The sequence below is a fragment of the Miscanthus floridulus genome, chromosome 17 (genome assembly GCF_019320115.1).
Source record: "Miscanthus floridulus cultivar M001 chromosome 17, ASM1932011v1, whole genome shotgun sequence".
Classification (NCBI taxonomy): Eukaryota; Viridiplantae; Streptophyta; class Magnoliopsida; order Poales; family Poaceae; genus Miscanthus; species Miscanthus floridulus.
The window spans coordinates 63894591-63918116 of NC_089596.1; the positions used below are offsets into that span (position 1 = coordinate 63894591).

General features: G+C 48.3%; 1 pseudogene; it reads left to right on the plus strand.

The window, feature by feature from the left end:
* Positions 1–1583: 1583 nt before the first annotated feature.
* Positions 1584–3712, plus strand: LOC136518522 (peptide-N4-(N-acetyl-beta-glucosaminyl)asparagine amidase A-like; annotated as a pseudogene).
* Positions 3713–23526: the final 19814 nt, after the last annotated feature.

The following is a 23526-nucleotide window of genomic DNA, read 5'->3' on the forward strand; positions in this document are numbered from 1 at the left end:
TCTAGTCCTCTAGAGATTGTATCCTCAAACCATCAATTGTTCATATTGTTAAGATTGACAATCTAGGATTGTGATAATTGATATCAAGAGCCTCAAATCCTCCACAAGTTCTACCCTGTATTTTCCCTATTGTTCATCGTGCTTGTCGACATCATGTGGCTCGGTCCTGAATCACGTGCTATGGCTTCATCGATGTCCACGCCTTCCACTGTTTGTTGACCCCATGGGTACGACTTTTGACGCTCTCTCTCTCTCAGAATATGGAGAGGCTGATGCAAATGATAATGGAGGCGAAGCTGGCATCGCACCTCATGTGTCAGCTGCTTCTTCAGTTCAGTCGTCGTCGTCATCAGCGTCAACTGCTTTGCTAGAGTATTTTGCCATGACTATGGCCACGATGGTCGCCAACGCAGACCACCACCATGGTGACCACATCGTCCACTCCATTGGTGGCGCCGACCCTAGCAATCACTGGAGCAGCCATCTTGCGGCAATTGCAATGCCCAATACCTTGTTCTAATGGAGAAGATCACCAAGAAGCGCATGCATACGCCACTCCATCTCCCATTTTGATGCTGCGAAATCCCTTGTCTGCATCCTCACCGTCGACCACAACACGTTGCTTCCACCCCCTGTCACACAATGCTAGCAAGGTCGTATTCGTGGCCGCGGGCGCCATCATCGCTATGAGCAGCACAACATCAGTGTCAGAATCCTCCCCGACAACACTAGCTACCTCATTGGCGAAGTCCACCACCGTTGTGCCGAGGGAAGACGTGGTGTATTAGAGAGAGAAAGGTGAGAGAACTAATAGAAGAGAGGGAGGAAGAAGAAATGAACGGGGCAAAAATGATACTCATTGTTGTTCTCTCTCCTCCTAAGCAATAAATGAATATTTCTAATAGACATGATGTCTTTTAGTAAATTTGTCACAAACAGGAGCGTCCACCAACTAATTGAACTTTTTTATGTGCACTAACAATACGACTGCACTTTCAATGTCTCGTAGCCAATTTTACCTTATTGATAAGGTGGACAACCAAAATAGCTAGCATGTTAGCACTTGGCTAGCGACTGGATTAATAAAGTATTAAACTAGGACTATTTATTCACCATATAGTAGCTTATATTATAAATTTTAAATTTTCCATTGAATATAAAATTTATATTAAACTATAGTGTTCGATGAGATATGTAACTTTGTAACTCATTTTTTTTCGTTTCAAGCCATCTCAATGGCGAACTAAATGGTAGAACCTTAATATATGTATTTGTAGATCTGAATGTTGCATCGATTATTTCAGCATGGAGATGGATTTAAACAAAAAGTTGTAAGGAAGTATAAAATTACGTATATGATGGAGCTCTACAATTTTTTTATATGAATTTTATCTCCACCCTGAGTTTGTACGATAAAGTTATGCTTTTTAGATGGACAGGTAAGGGAATTCTGCCATTGAATTGGAGAAATTTAAATGTCATAATTTCAACACGCAAAATAGAATACAATTCTTTTATCAGCTAATTATAAATCTCGGATTATTCAACGATGATTCCACTCCGTGTTTCCCTCGGTCCTCTGTCCCTCCCCTTCGAGCCAAGAAGGGGGACCAGCCGGACAGGACTAGCTCGCACGCATCTCGCCTCGCCAGTCGCCACAGCAGCTCAAGATGCAGCAGCGCGCGCCGCCTCTCCGCCTCCCCCTCCATCTCCTACTCCTCGTCCCGGCCCTCTCCGAGGTTCCCGACCACTACGCCTCCCCGCGTGCGGGCTCGGGCACCAGAACGGAGCTCAGTAATGCGCCGGCGCAGGAGTATCTTGACCCCACCTACCCGGTCCCGCGGCCCCCGCCGGTGGCGCCGACCTGCGTAGTGCCGGTGCTCTCCTACTCCTTCGCCAACACCTACAGCGCGCCCCCCGCCAAGGCCGCGTATGCGCCGCCGGCCGGGTTCCCTGCGCCCTGGTCCCTCGTCGTTCTCTCCTTCTCCGTCGCCATCGCCGGTGACCAGTACGACCGCGTCGCGGCCGTCTGGCTCGACGGCGCCGAGCTCCTCCGCACCACCACCGCCGAGCCCACCCCCGACGGCGTCCGCTGGACCGTCCGCAAGGACGTCACCCGCTACTCCGGGTTGCTCCGGTCCCCGCCCGGCGGCGTGCTTTCTGTCATGCTGGAGAACCTCGTCAACGACCTGTACACCGGTGTATACAACGTCAGCGTGTCCCTCGAGTTCCACGGCGCCCCTGCTTACCTCGTCGACGCGGGGTCCTCCACAGCTGCAGGCTCTGCGGACCCCGGCCAGGCGACACCAAAACTGCCGGCATCGTACTTCCAGCCGGCGGACCTGATCCTGCCAATCTCGGAGGGCACGGGCAACATCAGTGGCTTCTGGTTCCGCATCCAGAATTCGTCCGATTCGCGGTCCAAGCTTGTGAGCATTCCGTCGAACACCTACCGCGCAGTCCTGGAGGTCTTCGTGTCCCCGCACTCAAATGACGAGTTCTGGTATTCCAACCCGCCGGGCCTCTACATCCGCGAGAACAACCTCACCACCGGGCGGGGCAACGCCGCGTACCGCGAGGTCGTCGTGAGCGTGGACCGACACTTCGCCGGCTCGTTCGTCCCGTTCCCCGTGATCTACACGGGCGGCATCAACCCGCTGTTCTGGCAGCCGGTGGTGGCGCTGGGCGCCTTCGACCTCCCGACCTACGACGTCGAGCTGACCCCGTTCCTGGGGCTCCTGGTCGACGGCAAGGCGCACGAGATCGTCCTAAGCGTAGTGGACGGCATCGCCGAGTGGCTCGTTGACGCCAACCTGCACCTGTGGCTGGACCCCGCTTCGTCGAATGTGTCGGCCGCGCTCAGCCGGTACACGACGCCGCGTCTGTCCATCTCCCGCCGGTACTACACCCGGCTACCCCTGGACGGGAGGTTCGAGATCCGTGCCAAGAGGAAGTCCCGGTTCAGCGGGTGGGTGAACTCGTCGTTCGGCAACTTCACAACGGACGTGGAGACGGAGCTGGAGGCGACGAGCCTGGTGGAGTTCACCAGCCAGGGCAGGAACAAGACGGTCCGGCTGCAGGTGGAGCAGGACACGGAGGTCGTCGGAGACGCGGAAGGAGGTCGGCAAGGTGGAGACGGAGGCCAAGTACCCGCTGTGGCTGGAGATGGTGACGGAGGACGGCGAGAACGGCACCTACGTGATGCGGGCGAACCTGACGCACTCCCTGAGCGTCGAGACGGACGCCGAGGCTGAGGGGCTGTTTGATGGCGAGACGAAGGTGGTGGACGAGCAGGCCGCCATGGGGTGGATGCTCGTCAGAGACCACGACGTGCTCGACGGGTCCGCGGCCACGACGCAGGCGTACAGGTATAGCGACGAAGCGGGGAAGTATGAGCGAGCCATCGACACGCTGGACGGCGCGGTACTGAGCGACAACGTGACCGAGAGCTACCGGGCTTGGCTTGCTGCTGGAGCTGGACCCGCGGAAGGTGCCATGGAATTGTGACGGACAGCTATTTGGACATTGCTGCTATGCACTAGGAGTCCGTCTTCAGACTTTGGGAGTTGAGTTGTTCAGACTTCTTCAGAGTGTGTTGATTACTACGGGCGATCGATGTTTTTGTTAATGTGTACATGTACGCCGCCAGTGTATTCTTGTACTTGCGATTGAATTGCTGCAGTTTTGCTATATGCTTAAGGTCCCGTTTGGATCCCGGAATTGGAGCTCGTTCTATAAATCAGACTCTTGGAATTAGATTCAATAGGAAATGAAATATGTAGAATTTGATTCAATTCAATTCTCAAGTTTCGGTGGACATTAAATTCTTTCCTAAGAATCAATTTCAAATGTTGTTCGGATGATTAAAAACATGAAATCTCCAAAGACAGCTCTCTGTCTCTTGACGCATGACATCATGATGACATCTCTGTCCTCCCACAGGAAAACTCGTTTTTTCTCTTTAGTAAACCTTCCCTCAACATAGGATTTCTCTCCATCGAACAAGCATGTTCTCTACTTACACAACACACTTCTCCACATATATTTCTCCGCATGAAACTTTCTACCTATACACAGAATAACCATAATTTTTCTCTAAAAAACAAACATGATATATGTCTATACAAAAATCTATGCAACAACCCTGTATTTGCGTACTTGTTTGTCTATAACAATGTGAAAATTGGAAGCTTTAGAAAATGGAACGACTCAAGGCTCCCTGTTTCTCTACAACATTGTGAAAAATTCGAAGTTTAGAAAGTGGAACGACTCATCCATTTCCTGTTAACACCGCCGGTGCGGACGCAAGGAAATGGTACAGGAAGAACAGGATTGCGAAAGTAAATCTACTAGGAATGATTAAAAACAGAATTATGGTTTTTACATATTTCTCTCTGCTCTCTTTCTCACATCCCTCTTGCTACTTATACTGTGACCCTAGTTGACCCAAGATGGACCAATCACCCTGGCACTCGGCTTCATCAGTCTCTTGGGCCGAACTGGTGATGGCCTGGTTCCAGCAGCTGCTCCTTCGAAAGCCACTAGGCCTGCGCTGTTGACATTCCCCGGTCCTTGAGAGCCGACATGACCCTAGGCCGGTGCACGTGGAAACTGCTGTCGAAGAGTGACCAGCGGCTCCCAGGTGGCCAACTCCGGTGGAGTGTGAGACCACTGTATGAGACCTTGCTCCATGGGATGATCACCGGAAGACCAGTGACATTGTAGAATACACAGTGGCACTTGGAAGGTCTGTAAGTCAGAAGCTAAGGCCGACGATACCTGTTGAGCTCCAGGCGACAGCTTCAGCTGGGACGCATGAAACACCGGGTGTATCGAGGAAGATGGTGGTAACTCCAATTTGTAGGCAACTGGGCCGATCTTCTCGATAATGTTGAAAGGCCCAAAGAAACGAAATGGCAGTTTATGATTTGATCGGCGCAACAGAGAAGATTGAACATATGGCTGGAGCTTCAAGAACACTTTGTCACCGACTGAGAACACCCGCTCTGAACGACCCTTGTCAGCTTGACGCTTCATGCGTTCCTGAGCGCGCAGCAAGTGCTGCTAGACAAGCTCCTGCATATGCCTGCGACCAGCCAGCCAAGATTCCAAATCTGGAATAGGAGGAACCGAGTCCACATCCAGACCCATGTGTCGTGGAGGAAAGCCATAGAGGACCTCGAAGGGTGACTTGCCCAATGTTGAATGTAATGAAGTATTATACCAGTACTCCGCAAGGGACAGCCAACGATGCCATTGGGAAGGGCATGAATGAGCGAAACAGTGGAGGAAGGTTTCGAGGCATTGATTTACCCGTGCGGTTTGGTCATCCATCTGTGGGTGGTACGAGGAGCTGAGGCGGAGAGAAGTACCAGCTGCCTTAAACAGAGCCTGCCAAAACTGACTGGTGAAAATCTTGTCGCGATCCGAAATGATAGAAGTTGGCAGACCATGCAGACGGTAGATATGATCTAGGAACAGCTGAGCCACTGTCTTGGCCGTGAAGGGGTGCTTTAATGCGATAAAATGAGCAAACTTGGAAAACTTATCGACAACAACTAAGATTGCATTGGTAGCTCCGGATGGTGGAAGGCCCTCGACAAAATCCATTGAAATGATCTCCCAGGAGGTTTGAGGTACTGGCAGAGGCTGCAGTAGGCCTGGGTATTGGGCTCGGTCGGGTTTAGCCTGCAAGCAAATGGGACACGACTGCACCATGTTCCAGCATCAGCTTTCATGCCATGCTAGGAGAAAAGACGCTTCAGTCGAGAGTAAGTAGCTGGTGCTCCGGAATGTCCCCCCATCGGGCTAGCATGAAAGGCTGTCAAAACTTGCTGTTGAAGAGGTTTACTGGATCCCAGCCAAATACGTCCTTTGTAGCGAATCACGCCTTGAACCAGAGAGTAGGAAGGCACAGACTCCGGGTTGAGAGCCAATTGAGACAACAGCTTGTTAGCCTCCAAATCCTCTTGATAGCTGAGCACCACTGCCTCTAACCACTGATGGGTAATAGAAGATATAGCCATAAGTTGCTTGAGATGGCGACGCCGAGACAAGGCATCAGCAGCTCCATTCTTAGTGCCTTTCTTGTAGAGGATCTTGTACCGGAGACCCATGAGACGAGCAAACACTTTTTGCTGCTATGCAGTATGAAGGCGTTGGTCATTGAGGTGTATTAAACTTTGATGATCGGTGTGAATATAAAACTCGGCCTGGATCAGGTAATGGCGCCAATGATCCACTGCCAACAAGATTGTCAAGTATTCCTTCTCGTAGATAGTGAGGCCTTGATTCCTCTTGCTAAGTGGTTTGCTAATAAAGGCGAGTGGATGACTGTCCTACTGTAGCACAACACCAATTCCTAAACCCAAAGCATCAGTCTCGATGTGGAAAGGCTTAGTAAAATTGGGAAGAGCCAAGACTGGTGCTGAACATAGAGCCGCTTTGAGCAGTTCAAAAGCTTCAGCATGAGCTGGAGTCCACACAAAGAGTTGATCCTTCGTGAGTAACTCAGTTAAGGGTTTAGCAAGAATACCGAAATGCTTGGCAAATTTGTGATCATCACCGGCCAACCCGAGGAAGCCACGGAGCTCTCTGATGTTGGATGGTACTGGCCAGTCTGCCATAGCCTACACCTTCGCTGGATCAGTTGATAGGCCAGCAGCACTAATCACGTGATCGAGGTATGATATGGACTGTGAAAGCATCTAGGCCCCTAGTTGGGTTTCGGTGATTAATGACAATACAAGATTACTATGACTAACGTGTGTTTTGTAGAGGCAAATTAAGTTAGGTCATGGTAATGGAGATCAATTGGGCAATCAAGGTTGTCATGCCCCTACGATGGAAATCGTTTTGGTTTTCAAAGGATAGACACCAAGGTTAAGGATGACTAGTTCTAAGTGTCGATTGGAGTTGGAGAGACACTTAAAGTAGTTTAGGACTTTGTTTTTCCTTTGGCTGTACTATTAAGGGGGGTATGGACGGGTAGCTTGACCTAGGTGAGTTAGGTGTGGTGCACACTTGTTAAAACTAGCTCTAGGTAGCTCCTACGAATGCCTAAGATCCTTTGGAGCAAACTTCATTCACATGTGATCGAGAGTTGGAAGTGAATGGAGGGTCAAATGCTGACCGGACGCTGGCTCCGGTGCGATCAGACGCTGGCCACAGGGTCCGGTCAGTTCATTTGATCAAGCAGTTTGCGTTCGGTGCGACCGGACGCTGGAGAGGTCAAGTGACCGGACGCTGAGAGGCAGCGTCCGGTCGACTCCAATAAGGTTCCAGAGAAGGGAATCTGCGACCGAACACGTCCAGTCAGTACTGACTGGACCCTGAGGGTTCAGCATCCGGTCGAGTACAGTAAGGTTCTAGTAAGGGTTTAATGCGACCGAACGCGTCCGGTCAGTAGTGACCGGACCCTGCCAGTGTTCGGTCAACTCATTTTCACTGGTTCGTGGGTTGAACTGACCGGAGTGTCCGGTCAGTACGACCGGAGCGTCCGGTCATCCCGCAGAAGCTCATAACGGTTCGTTTTTTAGGCTGCCTTATAAATAGAAGCTCCACTCGTGTGTGGAGTCACTTTTGCTCATTCCAACAGCTGAGAAACATGTTTGTGAGTGCCAAGAAGAGCAAGGTCCTAGTGAGGTGATTGAGATTCGTGAATCCAAGAGAGTAGCCTCATTAGTGAATCAAGAGTAGACAAGTGTGCATCCATCTTCTCATTAGGCTTCACGTGGTCAAGTGAGAGTTCGTGCTTGTTACTCTTGGTGATCGCCATCACCTAGATGGCTTGGTGGTGATTGAGAGCTTGGTGATCACCCGACGGAGCTTGTGGGTGACCAAGTTGTGAGCGGCTTTGGATGATTCGCCGCGATGGAGTGTCGAAGAATCAACCCATAGAGAGCACTTGATCCTTGCGCGGATCAAGGGGGAGCTACACCCTTGCGCGGGTGCTCCAACGAGGACTAGTAGGGAGTGGCGACTCTCTGATACCTCGGCAAAACATCGCCGTGTTCCTCTCTCTCCATTTACTTTGAGTATTTACTTTGAGTAATTCAATACTTGTCTTTACATTCATAGAATTGTCATGCTAGAGTAAGTTTGGAACATAGGTTGCAAGTCCGTTGTGCGTTAGTTTGATAGAAACACTTTTCTAGGCACAAGGGGTTAATTGGGCTATCCGTAGGATTTGATTATTGCAAGAAAATTTAGAATTAGCCCAATTCACCCCCCTCTTGGGCATCTTGATCCTTTCAATTGGTATCAGAGCCTTGTGCTCACGTTTTTAAGCTTAATCGCTTAGAGCAAGATGTTTCACGGGGATGGACCTCCTCCTATCTTTGAGGGAGATGACTTTTCATATTGGAAAATCCGAATGGAGGCGTACTTAGAAGCTCTAGACGTTGGTATTCTTAGAGCCGCCTCACAAGGCTTCCCAAAACCTTGGGATGCTACTAACCTACAAGGCAATGAGGTTAATTATGAAAAATGGAATGCAAAGGCTCACAACACCATCTTTAGAGGCCTTTGCAAAGATGTGTTCAATCGTGTAAGGAACCACAAAGACGCCCATGCACTATGGTCGGACGTTTGTGCGCTCCATGAGGGAACCAAGAGTGAGCGTGAGGAACGCTATCATCTTGTGATTAAAAAGCTAAATTCATTTGAAATGCTTCCCAAAAAAAGTGCTAATGAGATGCATTCTCATTTAAATGTTTTTGTAGAGGAAGTCAATGAGCTTGGACTTACTCAAATGTCACCATCTGACGTTGTGAGAAAGATCTTGAGTGTCCTCCCTATTGACAAATATGGGCACATTGTGACCATGCTACATCAAGGTGATCTTTCTGCCGCTACACTGACACAAATCTTGGGAAAGATCAATGCTCATGAGATGTACATGCACATCACACCACAAGATGGCTCATCCTCTACAAAGAAGAAAGAGAAGGACTTAGCATTCAAAGCTAGCCAAGATAAGGGCAAAGCAAGACTTGAGTATGAGAGCTCAAGTGATGAAGAAGATGATGAAGAAAGTCTTGCTCTCATGGTGAAGAAGACCGCCAAGATGCTAAAGAAGCTAAACAAGAGTGGCATCAAGTTTGACGGCAAGAAGAAGAAGTTCTTCACTAGCTCAAGAAGAAAGCCAATCTCCGAGATGGATTGCTACAATTGTGGCGAACTTGGCCATCTAGCTCATCAATGCACAAAGCCCAAGAAAGACAAGTTCAAGAACAAGAACAAGGGCAAGAAAGATGACTCAAGTAATGAAGATGAAGATGAGAAGAAAAAGAACAAGCCATACAAGAAGAGGGATGGCAAAAAGAGGGACTTCTACAAGAAGAAGAAGAGTGGAAAGGCTTACATTGTCGGTGATTGGCTCACGGACATTGATTCATCAAGTGGATCATCCGATGATGATAGTGACAATGAGAAGGTGGCCGCCATTGCTATTGATCTTGCATCTTCACCACCACCATCGCCATCATCCTCTACACACCTATGCCTTATGGCCAAGGGTGAACGCAAGGTAACTAAAAATGATGATAGTAGTGATGATAGCGATAGCGATGATGATGATTCACCTACATATAATGATCTTGTCAAAATACTAAGAAAATACACTAAGATCATTAGAAAGAGTAGAGCTACAAATGAAAAGCTTGATGCTAAAAATGATTCACTCTTAGCTAAGTGCGATACATTGGAAAAGGCTAATGATGAGCTTAGAGAAACTAATGATGCTATATCATCCAAACTCAAGGAGCTTAAATCTTCTAAGAAAGAGCTTAAAGATAAACATGATAAACTTGAGTGGGTACACAATGAGCTCATCACTAGTCACAACAAACTAAAAGATGAGTATACAACTCTTAAGATCAATCATGATACTCTTGTCATTGCTCAAGAATTCCTACCAAATGAGCCACATGATGCTACTAACCATGTTGTTAAGATTGATATAGCTACATCATGTGATGATTTGATTGATGAAAGCATTGAGCAAGGATCTAGTGGCAAAGGCAAGCAAGTGGTTGAGTGCAATGACTATGATGAATATGTTAAGCTCAAGAACACAAATGAGAAGCTCATGAAAGATCTTGAAGAAATGAAAAGCCACAACACTATTGTGCTAGAAACTCTTGATCATGACAAAGAGTTGATTCTTGAGAATGAGAAGCTCAAAGAAGAAAACAAGAAGCTCAAGGAAGAGAAGAAAGATGATGCTCTTAAGGAAGAAAATAAGAAGCTTAAGTTGGAGAAAGAGCATCTCAAGATTGGATTGAGCAAGTTTGCTAGAGGCAAGCTCCTTCAAAGTGAGCTATTCATGAACACCATCATGAAAATGGATAGAAGTGGCATTGGATATGTGGCAAGTATAGAGAAGAAGGCTCAAGTTCAACAACAACAATCAAAGCCAAAGCCAAAGCCAAAGAGATGTTTTGAGTGTGGACAAGAAGGCCACTTTGCTCATGAGTGTCAAACTCCACCGCCACAACCCTTGCCCAAGCATGCTAGACCCTTTGCCTTCAATGCTCACTGCATGCTTAGAAAGGACTCTAGTGGAAAGATAAAAGTCATGTTCTTAGGTCCCCCTAACAAGAATAGACCTAAGAAGATTTGGGTGGCTAAGTCACTTGTTGAGAATGTGAAGGGCCCTCAACAAGTTTGGATTCCTAAAGCTTGAATCTCTTGTGTATAGGTGAACTACAAGACCGGTGGAAGTCATTGGGTTATTGATAGTGGTTGCACTCAACATATGATCGGTGATCCTCGTATGTTCACCTCACTAGATGAAGAGGTAGATGAACAAGAGAAAATAATATTTGGAGATAACTCAAAGGGCAAGGTTAAAGGATTGGGCAAAGTGGCAATATCAAATGATCATTCCATCTCAAATGTGCTCTATGTTGCTTCATTGAGTTTCAACTTGCTATCCGTTGGACAATTGTGTGATCTTGGCTTCCAATGCTTGTTCACCGAGAAGGAGGTTGTTGTATCCAAGGTTGATGACAATCAAGTGATATTCAATGGATTTAGATACAACTTATATCTAGTGGACTTCACCTCCGAAGATGTAAATTTGAAGACTTGCCTATTCACCAAAACAACACTTGGGTGGCTATGGCATAGAAGACTTGCTCATATTGGGATGAGCTCACTCAAGAAGCTTATGAAGAATGATTTGGTGAGAGGGTTGAAGGATGTGAAGTTTGAGAAAGACAAGCTTTGTAGTGCATATCAAGCCAGCAAGCAAGTTGCAAATACTCATCCAACTAAAGCTTTCATGTCAACTACAAGAGTGCTAGAACTCCTACACATGGATTTATTTAGACCAACAACATACAAGAGTTTGGGAGGGAATCTCTATTGTCTTGTGATTGTTGATGACTATTCAAGGTATACATGGGTATTCTTCCTTCATGACAAATCCAAAGTTGCATCTTGCTTCAAGAAGTTTGCCAAGAGAGCTCAAAATGAATTTGAAGTGAAGCTCAAGAAGATAAGAAGTGACAATGGCAAAGAATTTGACAACACAAACATTGAAGCCTATTGTGATGAAGTTGGAATCAAGCATGAAGTCTCCACAACTTATACTCCTCAACAAAATGGTGTAGTTGAGAGGAAGAACCGGACCTTGATCACTCTTGCAAGGACAATGCTAGATGAGTACAACACCCCCGAAGCTCTATGGGCGGAAGCAATCAACACCGCATGCTATGCATCCAACTGCCTATTCCTTCAAAAGTTCCTTGGCAAGACACCTTATGAGTTGCTCAATGGGAAGAAGCCGGACGTCTCCTTCTTTAGGGTGTTTGGTTGCAAATGCTACATCTACAAGAAGAGACAACACCTAGGGAAGTTCCAAAGACATTGTGATATTGGTTTTCTTGTTGGTTACTCATCAAAGTCCAAAGCATATAGAGTATTTAATCATGCCACCGGCTTGGTTGAAGAAACATATGATGTGGAATTTGATGAATCTAACGGCTCCTAAGGAGCACATGAGAATCTTGACGATGTAGGTGATGAACCATTGAGGGAGGCTATGAAGAATATTCTGGTGGGAGACATCAAGCCAAAAGATGATGAAGATGATGTACAAGTCATTGATCAACCTTCTTTATCAAGTGTGCCACAAGATGGTAAGAAAATTAGGAGAGTAGAAAATGAAGATACTCATATCTCCCATGAGCAAATGGTGGTACAAGCACAAGATGTTGATGCTCCACAACCTCCTCCTCAAGTGGTCAATAGAAGAAATACACCTCTCCTACAAGATCATCCACAAGATCTCATCATAGGGAGTCCATCAAAGGGTGTAATGACTCGATCTCAAAAACTTGCTTCATTTATTGCTTATCACTCTTTTGTCTCTTGCTATGAGCCTACCAAGGTAGAAGAAGCTCTCAAAGATCCAGATTGGATCAATGCCATGCATAAAGAGTTGAACAACTTCACTCGCAATGAAGTTTAGACTCTTGAAGAGCGACCAAAAGGTGCAAGAGTCATTGGAACAAAGTGGGTGTTCCACAACAAGCAAGATGATCAAGGTGTTGTCGTGAGGAACAAGGCAAGACTAGTTGCAATGGGGTTCTCTCAAGTTGAAGGTTTGGATTTTGGAGAGACCTTTGCACCGGTTGCAAGATTAGAAGCCATCCGTATCCTTCTTGCATATGCATCACATCATGAAATGAAACTATATCAAATGGATGTGAAAAGTGCATTTTTAAATGGCTTTATTAATGAACTAGTCAATGTTGATCAACCTCCTAGGTTTGAAGACCCTAGATATCCTAATCATGTTTATAGGTTGTCCAAGGCACTATATGGGCTTAAGCAAGCCCCAAGAGCTTGGTATGAGCGCCTTCGGGACTTTCTCATTGAGAAGGGCTTCACCATTGGGAAGGTCGACACCACATTATTCACCAAGAAGCTCGATGGGCATATCTTCATTTGTCAAGTATATGTTGATGATATCATCTTTGGATCATCAAATGAAGACTCATGCAAAGAATTTGGTGATTTGATGTCAAAGGAGTTCGAGATGTCCATGATTGGTGAGCTTACATTCTTTCTTGGTTTTCAAGTCAAGCAAATGAAAGAAGGCATCTTCATCTCTCAAGAGAAATACACTAAAGATCTTCTCAAGAGATTCAAGATGGATGAATGTAAGCCAATCAAGACACCAATGCCTACCAATGGACATCTCGACCTAGATGAGGGAGGTAACCCGGTTGATCAAACTCTCTACCGTTCTATGATTGGTAGCTTGTTATATTTAACCGCATCTAGGCCCGACATCATGTTTAGTGTGTGTATGTGTGCTAGATTTCAAGCTAATCCTAAGGAAACATATTTAATTGCCATAAAAAGAATCCTTAGGTATCTTAAGCATACACCAAGCATTGGCCTTTGGCATCCCAAAGGAGCTATATTTGAATTAATTGGCTATTCCGATTTGGATTATGTCGGATGCAAAGTGGATAGAAAGAGCACATCCAGAGGGTGCCATATGCTTGGTAGATCACTTGTGTCTTGGTCCTCCAAGAAACAAAATAGTGTGGCTTCGTCCACCGCCGAAGCGGAATACATTGCCGCGGGTGCTTGTTGTGCACAAATTTTATACTTGAAACAAACTTTGCTAGACTATGGTGTAGTTCTAGAAAAGGTACCTCTTTTGTGCGACAATGAAAGTATAGTAAAACTTGCAAATAATCCGGTTCAACACTCTCGCACCAAGCACATAGATATCCGCCATCACTTTCTAAGGGATCATGTTGCTAAAAATGATATATCACTAGAAGGTGTAAGAACCGAAGATCAATTAGCGGATATCTTCACTAAACCGCTAGATGAGGCTACATTTTGTAGATTACGGAATGAGCTCAATGTACTTGACTTCAGCAACTTCACTAAAAATTGAGCTTGTGTTGTCCCTTGCATTCATTGTAATATACAACATGTTTAATTTTTGGCAATGCATATAGGGCTTGTCTAACATGGTTAAGATAACCGTCGAAAAGCATGTGAAGAAGCTTAACCTTGGATCAAACTTGACAAGCAACTAGATTTTCTTACATAGTATTGCATATACATGGATGTTGTTTTGTTGTTTTGTTCCATTTGCCCTCTTATTGCCTATTTTCTTAAAAAGAATTATAGCCTAAGGCAAAATATTTTGAAAAATATGAGGGTTTGAGAGAGGTCACTCACATCAGTCCCAATTGATGTTTATTTGGATCTTATTCAAGTTGGGACTTGATTGGGAACAGGCAGCGCGAAGGAACTTTGAAGATTTGCTGGAAAAGGTGCACCGGACGCTGTAGCGGACGCTGTTGTCCAGCGTCTGGTCAGTTCATAGGAGGTGAACTGCTGCTGAAGGAGTGACCAGACGCTGCGTTTGTGTGTCCGGTCAGGAAGGGATCCAGCGTCCGGTCATTTGGAGAAGGAACAGGCTGTACTGACCGGACCCTGCCTATGTCCGGTCATGGACCACCGGATACGTTCAGTCCCGATTCTAGAGGAATTGGACCTCTCTGGAATCGACCGGACGCTGGGTGGTAGCGTTCGGTCGCTACCACCGGAGCGTCCGGTCAGTGGATTTTGCGTGACATCAGGACTCTTTCTCCGTTTCCTTATCTGTCGTGTTGGGGGGACCTATTTAATCAATCGACCGTACCATTGCTGGCCTATTCCGCCACTGGCCTATCCCGTGCCCTAACCGCCGACGCCGCTGCAGCTCGTCGCGCCGCCGCAGCCTCATGCTGAGCCTCTCGCGCCATCGCAAGCTCGCCGCCATAGCTCCTGTGCCGACGACACCGAGCACCTCGCACCCCCACCACTGTCGTCGCTGTCCCACGTTGAATCGCCGCCGCCTCCTGCGCCCTTGTTCCCGCGCGCCTCTCGCGATCCAGCATCGCCGGAGCCGAGTCCCAGCGAGCAGCTCCACCACGCCTGTCTGTCGTGACCTAGCCCTGCCTCCGTGCCGAGCTTCGCAACCCTAACCCTAGCTGGTTCCGAGGTTCCCCGCGTGATGTCTCTTCTTTTCTTGGATTGCTGGTTCATCAGCGAGTCGGTGCCGTTGAGGTTCTTGTGGCAGTTGTCAGTCAACTCGGAGCCAAGCTCACGAGTACGGATCGAGGCCAAGCCTCAGAAGTGTCAGTTTGATAGTTGATCTTTGTCAGCGGCAGTTCATCCTCTTGTCAGATCAGATGGCTCGCACCAAGAATGTTGGTGGTGGTCTAGGTGATGACGATCGGAGGCCCCCGCCTCGCCAGCCTATAGGATCGAAAGGCAAGGCAATGAAGTAGGTGACATCCAAGAAGCGCAAGTACCCTGACGTAGAGACAGCGAGAGCAGCAGCAGTCGCTGAGGCTGCATAGCGTGCCGAGAGAGGAGGTGCCCGCAGTGGAGTTGTCATAGCAGATCAGCTGGCACCAGACGCGCAGGGCAGACTGAGGGAGATTGAGCGACTTCATGGTAGTCCACCTAGGACTGTCATGATGGCAGGACGTCGTCTAGCTATTGAGGAGCCTCAGCATCAGGGGGAGTCCTAGTAGGAGCCACAGTAGTAGCCCCCACCAGCAGAGCCTTAGCTAGCTCAGGACACTCAAGAGGGCCAGCAGGCCGAGGAGACCGAGCCGGCACCTTAGCTACGCCGCTCTAGTCGTACCAGTGCTACAGTTCCACTGAGGCCAGCTACATAGCGCAGGGGTTCATGCCCACCGCCTAGACCATAGGGTCCGCCTCCAGTGGTACACCTTGACTTAAGGGCCGCCACAGCCAGACAGGTTCGGCAGTTGAGGTTTGTTGAGTTTGAGGTGTGGTTCCCTCTGAGGAGGGATGAGAGAGCAGCAGAGGGCTTCTATACACCGCTCCAGGAGGATTTCTATAATGCTTATCTCAACAGTGGGGCAGTGTTTAGATCTCAGAGAGTCTGCAGTATAGAATCTATTATGGCAGCAGCCGGAGAGCATATCCGCCCCTACTTGTCATATTTGCTGGGGTTGTCAGATCTGATTGGCCGGACTAGACTGTATGTGCCATCTTGGGTTCGGTAGTTTTATGCTTCACTCTACGTTGATCCGCAGCACAACTTCATACACTTTGCATTCAACGGCAGAGACTATAGGGTGATGAGTTTTAGGGCCCAGGAGATACTAAGGCTACAGGATCAGCCTGTCAAGTTGCATGAGGTATGTTATGGACAGCAGGAGCCTCCTAGGCGTCCTCATGGAGGTTTAGTGTCCCCTACTGATCTTGTGCGATATTGCTTCAAGGAGCCCTTTGGTGAGGGGTCGAGGAGAAACCCCAGTGACCTGACTCCTACAGCTCATCTGATAGAGTCCATTATCAGGAGGACACTACTTCCCAGGTTGGGATACAGAGAGGGTCTGACTCGCCTACAGCTCTGGCTCCTTAATGCCCTGATGCAGCAGACTGTGTTCGATATTTGGGACCTCCTTCTATCAGAGATGGAGGATACTATTGCTGAGGGCTTCAAGGGTCACAGGCAGCTTCCTTATGCACATTGGATCACATTCTTGATGCTCAAGTCTGTGCAGGTTCGGACCCCTAAGATGGTTGCAGAGTACAAGGGTGCCACCACAGAGTTTCCAGCATATAACATGGCATAGAGGATCAAGCATAGCACTCCACAGGCACCCGCTCGTCCCAGTCATCGTCCAGATGTTCCAGAGTCAACAGCTCAGCAAGACGAGATCATCAGAGGCATAGCCGCTACTAAGGAGGAGCAGCTTGAAGCACAATAGAAGATGACCGAGTCCAGTGACAGTTCGGATGATGACTATCAGCCAATTCCTCAGATGCCTCCACACAGACATGATGTAGAGGCCGGTAGTTCTAGCTCAGCTCCTCCTGCACCACAGATGGACCCCGCCTTGATTGCTATTCTTGAACGGATGTAGCAGGATCAGGCACGACAGGCATAGGAGACCGCTGCCAACTTCGCACAGTTTTAGGCTCGTCAGGATGAGTTCCAGCGGTAGCAGCAGCTCCTCTAGCAGCAGCAGCAGCAGCAGCAGATGCATCACCAGCAGTTACTCATGCAGCAGCAGCTTATGGGATTTATGCAGCATGTAGTGACAGCACTTGGGGCCCCACTGCCACAGCCTTCGCCCCAGCTTGCTCAGCCTACCACCACTTCGATAACTTCAGCTGTACAACCCAGTGGGCTTCAGAGTCAGGGACAGCCTCCAGCTCCATTTGCTTCACCCATAGTTTAGGTGTCCCAGTGGTTGTCCTCACCAATGGTAGCCCCGCAGTTCACTCCATATCACATGGGCTTCTCACCAGAGTAGTCACCCTCGCTTTTTGTGCCTAACACGTCAGTCTCCAGGAGTCTTGGAGCATCCTTCAGCAAGTTGACCGGCATGCCTACACCTCCACATATGCACATCGCCGGTCCTTCTACAGCAGCTCCAGTTGTCATGACTACTCAGTGGCTCCCCTCGTCTGTCGCCTCATCAGATCCTACGACAGACGTCCTAGCAGCATCATAGGTAGGACCTACCCCAGCTTAGACCCAGACCGCTTCAGCGACACTTCCTGCCATAGAGGGTCAGTCAGTACAGAGCTCAGGGTCAGATGATGATGGCACCTAGTTTCATCTTGCTCCACGTACTTCAGCGCCCAGCTCGTCCGCTGCAGCCCCACCGACCGACCCTTAGGTTTTGGTGTTTGACGCCAAAGGGGGAGAGGGTTCGAGTATGTAGACTTAGGGGGAGTGACATTTAGGGGGTATTAGCTTATTATATACATTTGGAGTTGTATTTGTGTGATACACTATTACTATTATGCATTTGTGTGTTACTTTCATACATACTATTATATCTATGTGATAGTGATATCTACGTGATTGTGATATATGACATGTGTGCTCTCTACTTTACATTATTTATATGTTATATCACTTGTGTTATGCTCATTTTCCTTTGCTTCCGCGTTTATACTCCGATGCAAATAAGCTTTGTTACTCGTACTCATGCTTAATTCATATCCTTTGAGTACATTGTGTTGGCTTGGGTCATATAAGCTTGACTAACACTTTTGTTCTTATCGACAAAAGCTTATATGAACCAAGCCCATAAAAACCTCACTCTTTCACATACTCAAGGTGGTATTGTCATCAATCACCAAAAGGGGGAGATTGAAAGCATCTAGGCCCCTAGTTGGGTTTCGGTGATTAATGACAATACAAGATTACTATGACTAACGTGTGTTTTGCAGAGGCAAATTAAGTTAGGTCATGGTAATGGAGATCAATTGGGCAATCAAGGTTGTCATGCCCCTACGATGGAAATCATTTCAGTTTTCAAAGGATGGACGACAAGGTTAAGGATGACTAGTTCTAAGTGTCGATTGGAGTTGGAGAGACACTTAGAGTAGTTTAGGACTTTGTTTTTCCTTTGGCCGTACTATTAAGGGGGTATGGACGGGTAGCTTGACCTAGGTGAGTTTAGTGAGTTAGGTGTGGTGCACACTTGTTAAAACTAGCTCTAGGTAGCTCCTACGAATGCCTAAGATCCTTTGGAGCAAACTTCATTCACATGTGATCGAGAGTTGGAAGTGAATGGAGGGTCAAATACTGATCGGACGCTGGCTCCGGTGCGACCGGACGCTGGCCACAGGGTCCGGTCAGTTCATTTGATCAAGTAGTTTGTGTTCGGTGCGACCGGACGCTAGAGAGGTCAAGTGACCGGACACTGAGAGGCAGCGTCCGGTCGACTCCAGTAAGGTTCCAGAGAAGGGAATCTGTGACCGGACGCGTCCGGTCAGTACTGACCGGACCCTGGGGGTTCAGCATCCGGTTGAGTACAGTAAGGTTCCAGTAAGGGTTTAATGCGACTAGATGTGTCCGATCAGTAGTGACCGGACCCTGCCAGCGTCCGGTCAACTCATTTTCACTGGTTCGCGGGTTGAACTGACCGGAGCGTTCGGTCAGTACGACCGGAGCGTCTAGTCATCCCGCAGAAGCTCATAACGGTTCATTTTTTAAGCTGTCTTATAAATAGAAGCTCCACTCATGTGTGGAGTCACTTTTGCTCATTCCAACAGCTGAGAAACACGTTTGTGAGTGCCAAGAAGAGCAAGGTCCTAGTGAGGTGATTGAGATTCGTGAATCCAAGAGAGTAGCCTCATTAGTGAATCAAGAGTAGACAAGTGTGCATCCATCTTCTCATTAGGATTCACATGGTCAAGTGAGAGTTCGTGCTTGTTACCCTTGGTGATCGTCATCACCTAGACGGCTTGGTGGTGATTGAGAGCTTGGTGATCACCCGGTGAAGCTTGTGGGTGACCCAACTCAAGTTGTGAGCGGCTTTGGGTGATTCGCCGCGACGGAGTGTTGAAGAATTAACCCGTAGAGAGCACTTGATCCTTGCGCGGATCAAGGGAGAGCTACACCCTTGCATGGGTGCTCCAACGAGGACTAGTGGGGAGTGGCGACTCTCTGATACCTTGGCAAAACATCGCCGCGTTCCTCTCTCTCTCTCCATTTACTTTGAGTATTTACTTTGAGCAATTCAATACTTGTCTTTACATTCATAGAATTGCCATGCTAGAGTAAGTTTGGAACATAGGTTGTAAGTCCGTTGTGTGTTAGTTTGATAGAAACACTTTTCTAGGCACAAGGGGTTAATTGGACTATCCATAGAATTTGATTATTGCAAGAAAATTTAGAATTAGCCCAATTCACCTCCCCTCTTGGGCATCTTGATCCTTTTAGACTGTCTAGCAAAACTACATTTGGATTTCTTTAACCTCCACTGATCATGGCGAAGGTAATCAAAGACTTGTTGCAGATGCTTGACATGAGACTCCAAGGAAGGGTTGAACACCAGTATATCATCAAAGAAGACAATAACGAACTTACGCAATCTAGGAGCAAGGGTGGCATTCATGGCACCTTGGAAGGTACCTGGTGCGCCGGTGAGCCCAAACGCCATCACCCAAAACTCATACTAGCCGAGGTGTGTTTGGAATGCTGTTTTGAACTCCTCCCCTTCACGCAACAGAATTTGATGGAAGCCAGTTCGTAGGTCCAGAGTAGAAAACCAGCGAGCATGTGCTAACTCATCCATGAGTTGGTCGAAGACCGGTATAGGAAACTTGGACTTTAAGGTCAGGGCATTGAGGTGACGGAAATCCACACAGAAGCGGTAGCCACCATCTTTTTTATGAACCAGGAGCACTGGAGAAGAGAATGAGCTATGGCTGTGGCGAATCAACCCTTGTGACAACATGTCTTGCACTTGTTTCTCAATCTCATCCTTGAGCTTGGGTGGGTACCGATAAGGGCGGACATGGACTGGAGTTGCTCCAAGTATCAAGGGTATCTCATGATCACAAGCCCTAGATGGTGGCAAGGAAGTAGGTGGCTAAAACAGATCAGAGTAAGCATCCAACAGTGACTGTAGCTCAACTGGCAACGTCTGCAAATCCGGTTCGGCTTGGTCAGCAGCAGCGACTGAAGCAATGTAAAGTAACAGTTGCTGGAATCCCGTGCAACACAGTTAACTGTCTCTGATATGTAATCGCCATCCACTTGTCCTGCCAATGAATCTGCATGGGACTGTATGCGGCCAACCAATCCATGCCAATCATGACATCAAAGGTGCCCAGTGGTAGCACCCTGAAGTCAGACTAAAAGGAACAACCCCCAACTGACCAAGGAACTTGAAGCAGGACTGCAGAGGTGGTAAGCTGATATCCACCAGCAACCAATACAGAAGTAGACACTGGAACTGAAACCACGCCAGTCAAGCGAGGAACCAAGGCTTGATTCACAAAAGATGATGAACTACCTAAATCGACCAAAATCTGCACTGGAATGGACTGCAACAAGCCGGCAAAGCAGATGGAGTGGGAAGTTGGCACCCCAGACAATGCAGATTTGGAGAGGGCTAAGCAACACTGTTCTAGATGTGGAAACTCCTCAACAGAATCAACCAACAAATCTTCTAAAGAAATGGACTCCCAGAGGGCATCGACTACATGCAGGACCTCAGGGGCACAGACATGATCCTTACTCCACTTGGCGTTGCACTTGAAACACAGACCTAGAGCCCGCCGATACGCCTTGACTGCTGCCATGGTTTGATTGGAGGCCGGAGCAGTCGCCCTAGTCTAAGCAGCAGCAACTGGAACCATCGGCTTGTCAGCCCTCGGTGGAGGCGGGGGCAGCGGCAGTGGAGACGCTACGGCTGCTGGAAGGCAGGGATGAAAAGCAGCCATCCAATCACCTCCACGCGGGGCTCGCGGAGTAGGAGCCATGCCCACCTCTTCCTGCAGTAAGGCAAGACGAATAGCAGCATCGAAATTGTGGGGACGCTGAACTAGAATTACGGCTCGAATGTCGGAACGAAGGCCATCAATGAAACGTTGAGTGAAGAAAAGAGGATTGGCATTAGGAGAATAGGAAATGAGTTGATCAACTAACTAGGAAAAAGCAGTGACATAAGCTGCAACAGAGGTCTGTTGGCGGATACTGAACATTTGACGAAGGAGGTGCTCATGCTGATCACGATCGAAACGTGCGTGAAGCAATTGGCAGAAGGAGTCCCAAGTGGCCGAGGGAAGTTGTGGGGCGATAGACTGGTACCAAATGGCGGCTGGTCCTTTCATATAATGTTCAACCAGACCAATCCAGATAGAGGGATCGATAGCATACGTGAGGAAATACTTCTCACAGAGGGAACGCCAACGTTTCGGGTTAGCCCCATCGAACGTTGGAAAAGGCAGTTTAGGAAGCTGGCTAGTGAGTTGATTGGGGCGATTGGGCTCGGGGTAGGGAGGGTAAATGGTTGGTATAGGAGGGGAATTGTGGAGATGGAGGGGTTTGTGATGAAAATTGGGATGGGGAGGCGGAGGGGGGTGGAACAGATGTGCAGGAGGATGGTGAACTGGATCCGGTGGCGGACGCGGAGGAATGACGATAGGAGGTAGACGAAAATCAGGTACAGCAAGACAAGATTGATGTTCAGGAAGCATACCATTGGCCGAGACATGGGTCCAAGTCGTGACGACTCCAGACCCAGCATCCCGTGGACTGATGTCGACGCGGTGCCCGCTGGGCGGTGTGGCGTGCAGACCGGTTGCTGGAGCCAACGCAGTCACCGCCGGTGGTGAAGGAAGCGTGACCGGCCGGTGAGACGAATCATCGAATACCTGGCGGTCGAGGGATTTCACCAGCTTCTGGACGTCCTTCTGGATGTCATCCAGGACGCCATCCACGCCTGGGCGCCACGCTTGGAGATCCGCCGAGACCTTCGCGAGCGCGGCCACTCGCGGATCGAACTCCGGCTTGACGGTGACGTCATTGCTGGGCTCCAGAGGGGTGGGGCGGTGGCCGTCGGCGAAGGAGGCTTCGAGGGAGGCGAGGCGCTGTTCGACGGACGCAGACACCGGATCCGTAAGCCGGGACTCGATGCCCGCCAAACGCCGCTCGAGCCCAGTAGCTTGGGTGGAAATGGAAGCCTCCAGAGTAGCGAAGCGGGAGTCGACGGAGCCGGTGCGGTCGGCGAAGGCGCGGTCGCGGTCATCAAGACAGCGGTCGAATTCGTCGAAGCGGGCGTTGATCGCGTCGAGGATGTGCTTCAAGGATGGCTCCATGGCGCCGCGAGCGCGATTTAGCCCGGTGTAGTGGTGGTGTGGGGTTGGGGGCGGCGGAGGAGGAGGTGGCGGGGAAGGCACGGCCGGGATTGGTAACGAGACGTCTGATACCAGGTGTTAACACCACCGGTGCGGACGCAAGGAAATGGTACAGGAAGAACAGGATTGCGGAAGTAAATCTACTAGGAATGATTAAAAACAGAATTAGGGTTTTTACATATTTCTCTCTGCTCTCTTTCTCACATCCATGTTGCTACTTATATTGTGACCCTAGTTGACCCAAGATGGGCCAATCACCCTGGCACTCGGCTTCATTAGTCTCTTGGGCCGAACTGGTGATGGCCTGGTTCCAGCAGCTGCTCCTTCGGAAGCCACTGGGCCTGCGCTGTTGACATTTCCCTCCTTGTTTCTCTGCAAAAAATGTGGAAAATGGCAAACATCAGGAGGACCAGAGAATAAGCATCATAACAGGAGCAAGAAAAATAATACGGATGCAACCTCATTATGTCAAGGCTTACTGGTCAAGAACTGAAGATGTCTAAAAAGGAAGAACGGACAAGCTAATGACCAGATACCAGTGCAACAAGGACCATTTTAAGAACAATTTATTAGTTCAGGCTACTGTTGGGATCATAAAAAGGACAAAAAACACAGATTGAGGTGAATGAGGACAAGGAACATGAAGCTAGCTCCATCAGCTTTGTCAGGATCCAGATAAAACAGGTACTTAATCTTGTGTGAGAATAAACAGCAAATAATAAAAAAGGCATAATCGATTTCACTTATAGAGCAAGACCAGAATGCAATTTAAGATTGAACTCATAAAGGACAACACTCCTTGCCTACTCACAAGTGCATGAGGATCTACTGAGCTACTTCCCTAACATAACT